The sequence below is a fragment of the Poecilia reticulata genome, chromosome 20 (assembly GCF_904066995.2).
Source record: "Poecilia reticulata chromosome 20, P_reticulata-male-v2, whole genome shotgun sequence".
NCBI classification, from domain to species: domain Eukaryota; kingdom Metazoa; phylum Chordata; class Actinopteri; order Cyprinodontiformes; family Poeciliidae; genus Poecilia; species Poecilia reticulata.
In genome coordinates this window covers 4,514,831-4,522,175 of record NC_088849.1, presented here as the reverse complement: position 1 = coordinate 4,522,175, position 7,345 = coordinate 4,514,831, and positions in this window count along the sequence as shown.

The window sequence follows — 7,345 nt, the reverse complement described above, 5'->3', positions numbered from 1 at the left end:
AAACAAAGGTAAAACAATGGTGATTGACTCTAAACCTCTCCTAACTTTTTAATGTCATTTAATCAATCTGTTGCCGTGGCAACCGCTTGCGCCCCACAAACCCAGCATTAGATTAGTTAAAAACATAATGGATTCAGTCCGTTAAGATATTTGGTTTTCAGGCTTCATATTTGCTCTGCTCATCAGGGTCTTTGAGTCCCTTTTTATTTTTGTAATGGTACCGAAATGCACAGAAATCCATACACCTTGTTTAAACAATAATTACTGAGATTATTAATTTTGTTGGGCCATTAATTTGAACACGTTTTGTTGATTTTATCCTTAATAAGATGTATTGGATCAGAGGACGTGCTGATCTCAACATCCTGGAGGCGTTCAGTTTGTCACCTACTGCCGAGATCAACTCAAAAACTTCCGCGATCGTAATTGAGCCCTATTGATTAAATATGACTGTAGTTGGAAAACAAACATCAGCGGTAGCTTACCGTGCAACGTCTGGGCAACCGGAGGATCCTGGACGGACAGCAGCGGTGCATGCCTGAAAGATGGCTTCCGACGCAGATCTCCAAGGCTTGCCACTCTCATTCTTTCAGCTCGATGATCCGTAGAGCTGCCTCTGGATATTGCAATTCGCTTACAATGTACAGTAAAGTCTGCTCCTTATAGTTGGATCACAGCTGTTAGCTACGAAGGTGTCCCGAACCTTCAATCGTAAGCCAACTTCAGCGGCCGCTTCGTTCAAACTATAAAAACTCCCAACGGTGAAGCTCTGAGTCCATGAGAGCCGCCAACTGAAACACGTTCTGTCTGAGCGGCCACACGAAAAATAAAGTCAGGAGTAATAACACTATTTTCTAATGAAGTTAATGAACTTCAGCTTATTGATAACCCGTTAGTAGGTCGCCATCTTTCTTGAAGCTAAGTATGGGTGTGACGCTAACCAACCAATTGGGGAAGGTGCCTCTCCTCATTTGCATTTATTTTTTTCTAAGTTTTGCGGAGAAATAGAATGTGATAAATAAGAAAATAAGGAAATACTAAATGAATAAGGGAAATTGGAAAATGGGAAAATTAATAAGTTTTCAAACAAATGTTAAATGAAAAATAGATAAAAGAAAAATGGGTAAATAAAAAAGGGATATATGAGAAATTGATTAATGAAACTGGGAAATAGAAAATCAGGTTAATGGAAAATGAAATTGAAAAATGGTTAAATTAAAAAATAGATTAATGAAAAATGGGTAAATAGATAAAGGGATAAATGAAAAATGGACAAATGAAAAATAGCTAAATGAAAAAGAGAAATTGATAATCTGAAAAATAAATAAATGACAAAATTGGGTTAATGAAAAAAGGAAATTGAAAAGTGGATGAATGAAAAATAGATTAATGAAAAATGGGTAAATGGATAAAGGGATAAATTAAAAATAGATAAATTAAAAAGAGAAATTGAGAAATTGATCATATGAAAAATAAATAAATGAAAAATTGGGTTAATGAAAAAGCTAATTTAAGAAATGGTCAAATGAAAAATAGATTAATGAAAAATTGGTAAATGGATAAAGGGATAAATGAAAAATAGATAAATGAAAAAGAGAAATTGATATGAAAAATAAATAAATGAAAAATTGGTTTAATGAAAAAGCTAAATTATTTAGTTAACAATTTTTTTTATTTATTTCACTTATTTTCTTCATTTTTTAAATTTATTTTACTCAATTTTATTTATTTCAGCAATTTATTTATTTATTTAATTTTGGCTGAAATGGTTCTCCACACACAAACACATCTCCAGTTTATGTTCATAAAGTCCTTTGACCTGTAAACGCATTACAGACTTTCTTTTAAAGCTTCAGTTATCTTCCAAATCCATGATTTCTATATATATCAGCAGTCGAGTGTTTATCAAAAGTGACATGTTTTACATTTAAAAGGGGTTATTTTTAGTGGAATTTGGATAAAAAAAATTGACGTTCCATCACATTTAATGTGAATTAAATTTTCTTCCTATACAGCATACCTTTGGTTAGATATTATATTTTTCCAGGCCTGCTGACACCATTCACCCTTTAATCTGATTGGCCACTCTGCCTGGCCATGGCGATCAGAGCTCTCAATCCCTTTTTTAGTTTTTTTAGCTTCAAAATTTGGCATGCTGTTCATCGCAATCTAGGACTGCATGGAGGTTAGATAAAATGACAGTTTTAGTGTCACCCTCTACTACACTTAACTGAACATTTCAAAATAAAAAAAAAATCAGGGAAAATGTAATCTAAATTAATCAAAAGGTTCTGTTCTTTGCTCTACCCAGACAGAGAACCTTGTCTAATGAATAAAACTAGTCTCCTCTCTGGCTTTCCTTTTTCCAATAGAATCCAGTCAAGGCTTGCACCTGGCTCCCCTCTGTGTTGATTGGTGCGTCTGTTATCAAAACAGCTTTCCACAATTCAAATTCGACTTGAAAAAAGATGGCTGAAGGGCCGAGGAGCACTGCAGTATTTTACCCCACAGGTTTCATATCCTGACAGTTCACACATCTCTGTGGGCTCCTTCCTCCTTTTTCTTCCTTACCTTGTTCTTTCAGCTGGGTTGTTTATTTCCTCCAGTTGGGGGCGCTCCACCCCCAGATTGCAGTGACCACAGTGTTAAATGCCTGAGGAGGCATCATCAGAATGCCAGTTCTGTTCTAAATATTCTGTTGAGAGAAGGGAATTAGTATGTAGATAACAAGAAAATAAATTACAGTAGAGAGACTATATATACCACCTCCTGTCAAATTTTAATCGGAGTTTGATGGATTAAACAATATCAAACCTCGCCCCCTTCCTCTTCCCTCTCCCCTTCCCCCATAGGACGTTTGTGACCTCCTGACCTTCCCCCCATGGAAAGTGGAAAGTTTGTGACCTTGTGACCTTCCCCCATGGAAACTTTGTGACCTCCCAACCTCCCCCCATGGAAACCTTGTGACCTCATGACCTCCCTGACACCCTTCTGTCAAATTTTAATCGGAGTTTGATGGATTAATTGATATTAAACCCCTCCCCCCACATCCGGCAACCAGAAATGCCCCCCCCCGCTCCTTTAACTTGGAGACTCGGCCAAACTTCTTCTTGAACATCACCACTATGCCTGCTCCCATACGACTGTCTACAGTCATATGGGATGGATGCAGTGGGCCAAGGATTCATCCCACGAGCAAAAGAACAAATCTCCAGTGACATACTTCAATGTCCAGCTGGTTGATCGATAGTTTCTCAGTTTTGCACATGTTGATACTTTCTTCAAGCAGGACTTAGAGAAAACTATAATAATAAAGTACCAAGTTGGCAACAGTGCTACTACAGCCTTGCTTAACTCCTCTCCATCTACCCCAACACTTGGCTGTGTCACTCTGTACCTTAAAGCACCACCCACTTTAGCTGAATTTTTAATTTTTTTTCAAATGTTTATTTTCCTGAGCCAGATTCAGGAGCAAGAATGTTTTCACAAGCTTTTTTCTCATGACTTTATGGTAATTCTTATGCTTGCTTTTAGACTTTTTACACTTTGTGTACTGAGAATTATGTTGAACAGGATATTATGACTAGTGTCTTAGAAAATTGCTTCGTAAGTCAAACGTAACATCACGGTTTCTGACAACAGCTTCTTATTATCGCAAGGGTTGACCGTTACCTGCTCAGACACCAGGCTATGGTATGTCCATACCAACGGTCCAGTCCGTTGGGCAAATTGTAACCTTTCTTAATACAATTCAGCTGATTTATATAGCACTAATTTACAATAGGTAATCTCGAGACAATTTACAAAAAAGTCATTTCCATTCTACTTAACAGTGCAGCAATTTAAATGTATTAAGTTAGTAAAAAAAAAAGTTATGAGTTAAAAATGCAGATTGCATCATGTCATTGACTTGTTATTGACTTGACTTGTTTATATGCTTACCCCCTGTTCAAATTACTTTTACCCTGTAATGTCTGATTTGATCTATATTTTCAGGGGAACCCTGTGGAACCAACATGTACATTTGCTGCCTTCTTTTTTTTGTTCATTACTGGACACAACTGGAGTTCCATAAAGTCTCGTAGTAAAAGTCACATTAAGACACAATCAGAACGCCTCATGCTGAACCGATCCTCCCTACAACCATCCTCCAACGTTTGTTTAACATGTCAGAGTTTTAACAAGACAGAAAAACACGTAGTACAACCGGTAATATTGTTGCTTTATTAGTCACAACAAGTGTACATTTTATCTTTAGGTTTTATGTAACACCAAGCTACATGATAGTTGGTAAATAATATCACACTGAAAACAAATCCTAATCATCGTTCTCTACTCGATCTGCTCCTTTCTTCTTCTGCAGCTCCTGAATTAACAGGAACAACTGATGTTTGTCCATTCTGTAAGAAAAAAAAACAGTTTTGTTTCTTTTACATTGTTGTTTTTAGAGCAAACAAATGATACAGTACTTAATAAATTTAAATAAAAGTTGTTCATTTACATTATATTAGTTTAGCTACAAAAGGAAAGTTATTAGTTATGCTCTACAATTCAGAGGGAAAAAGTTTTTAGACATTTTAATGAGATCCAAATTTTTTAAAAGTTTTGACAAACCTCAAAGTCTCTTCAGCTCGTGGAGTCGTTTCAGTGAAGTTAGCGTTCGTGGAGGAAGACTTGCTGTCGCTGTTCTGCTCAATCAGAAAGTTACTAATGTCAGAAAAATCTGCTGTCATGTCATGAGCTGGAAAAAAAATCAACAAGCATGTTTGCAAAAAAAAAAAAAAAGTTGCATCATATTTTCACAGAAGACTTATAAAATAGTTTCATGATATTGGTTATGGTTGTAGAACTTAAACTTAGGTAACACTGATCAATAAATTGTTGGGTAAATAGTGGGAAAAAGAGGAGATATTAAAGACATGCTAACGTAAATGGCTGCAGATGCACCCGTTGCTGAAAATGAATCAAACTCATGTAACATAGTGTAATGATTCACTTCTCTGCAGCACTTTGAGTCATCAAGCTTTATGCTTTTCAAACCCTTGCTATTTGGTCAGTTTGATTTCAGAAGAGCCGATGACATTTTTATTACAGAAACATAAAATGTAGTCATCTTTAAGATGACTAGAACAAGACTCACTGTGCACACTGAGGGCGATGAGTTCAGCCAAAAGTAAAACATTCAGGATTCCCAAAGATACAGCCACACAGAGGCCGAGCCTCTCTTTGCTCGAACCTTAACAAAAACCTGAATTTAGCAAAAATGTAATTAAATACATACTAGATTTCTCTGTAACTTTATTCTTACCTGTGTGATTAGATGCAGTTTGTCCAACAGGTTCCATGTTGACGTAAATTTTCTCCATTGTTTCAGACTCTGCTGGCTTTTAACATTGACTATAAAATCCACTACAGTCGTGGAACTAAGTGAAAAACTGTGGGAAAGAGGTGAGATGTCTGGTGTTCAACATCAAAAGTAACATATTTTAGAGATAACAGTCAAATAAAGTTCATGTGTGCGGTTTCACTATTATTTTCTTAAATATCTTACACAACAAAAGATTCTTGAAGGTTTCAGTAGTTTCATAAGTTCATATTTGCTGATTCGGTTCTGTATTAATGAATATTTATTTCTCCTTTGTTTTCCTTCAGCTCAGTTAATCCTACTCATAATAAACACATTACACTTTTCTATCGGTGAAGAAAATAATTGACTTTTACTTTCATGCACAACTTTGCTCATGCCGTATGGTATCAAAAATTAAAAATAGTTTTAAATCACTGATATAAGGATGAAAAATGTCTGATATAAGGATTTTGTGATGTTCCTGCTCCTTGTGTCCAGACATAGTTCCTAAAGGGTAATAAATTGTTGGAGCAGATGACTGGTTCTCTCCTTGGGATCATATGGACCCAACAGTTTTACGGGTCTCATTCTGTCCTGATAACTAGTCATAGTCTTTCTCCCAGTAAATACAACATCTTTGTATTTTTATTTCTAAATCCTCTTCTAACCTTATTCCTTATCTGTCTCACTCCAGTAGCATGAACACACTCCAGTAACATGAACGCTGACATTAAGAAAACACAATCCCTGAATTGCATTATTATCAAACTTCTATAACTGCTGGATTGAATAATTATGAAATTGTACGTATTAATATTTTAAATGTATATACTTTTAGGACTGCCGTTTAGTAAAAAGCTGTATGAGCTGGCTACTAGTGTCTAAAACTCAGTCACCATGTCCTCTCATCTTCTGAAACAACCATAAGGGAGATCATCAGTTTGACAGTTTGCTTTGTGAAGCACCGCCTCACTGGGAGGGAATCGAAAGGCTAACATGCCAATCAGGTGCAAGTTGGGCGGGTTAAAGTAATAGAAACCAGAAACTGCATTCAAAGCATGATGAAGACCAGCAAGCAAAGCATTCACAGAGTGGATGTAGTAGAATATCAGAGTACAGGAGATGCAGGATAGAAGATTTGACTGAATCAAGACATTGTCCAGAAGTTCAGACTGGGAAGCTAACTGGCAAATTGCTAGCCAAGTATGTGGAGCAGGGAAATAGGTTGTAGTTACTTAAATTTATGCAAATTGTCTCAAAAGATTCAATTACTGCAACATGTAAAAGACAATTTTGGCAATTTTGGCAAACTGTTCAAATCCTTTCGGTTTGTTTGAGTAGAAATGGAGTAATGTCTGTGTATGTTAAAATGTTAAACATTTACCACCCAAAATCCTCACCACTTTCAAATAGTTCACTTTTTATTTTATTCTAGTTGCTGCAGACTCAACTTAAATAACTTATAAAGCATCTCTTTTTTTCTTTTTTAAATCCAAAAGTTCCTGCCACTTGTTAACCCTCCTGTTGTCAAAATGACCGAGATTTGTATGTGTTTTCCCTATACACAGAAAATGAGGACAACAGGAGGGTGATGAGTACAAACAAGTTGATGAGAATTAAGTGATGTTCACTTGAACTCTTTTATTAAGCAGAATGTTTTATTTTACAGTGAGGAAGGCCGGGGTCTAGGTTTAGCAGACGGCTGGAGGCATCTGACCCACTTCAAACTCAGTATCTGTTTGTTCTACGGCAAAAATTTGGTAAGATTAAATTTAGTCGACTAAAGAAAGTCAGACGGTTCGTTCTCCAACGAGTGAAATCTCTTGAGGTAGTCAAGTTTTTTGTTTGTTCAGATCTTGCTAGTCATTTCCATAGTATGATTACTAATTAGCAGTTGATTCTTTTGTGTCTAGATACAATCTAATCATTCAGTTCACAATTGAAGTTTTATTATCAGGATTCTGCAAATTGAATATTTTCATAGTATATTTCAATCAT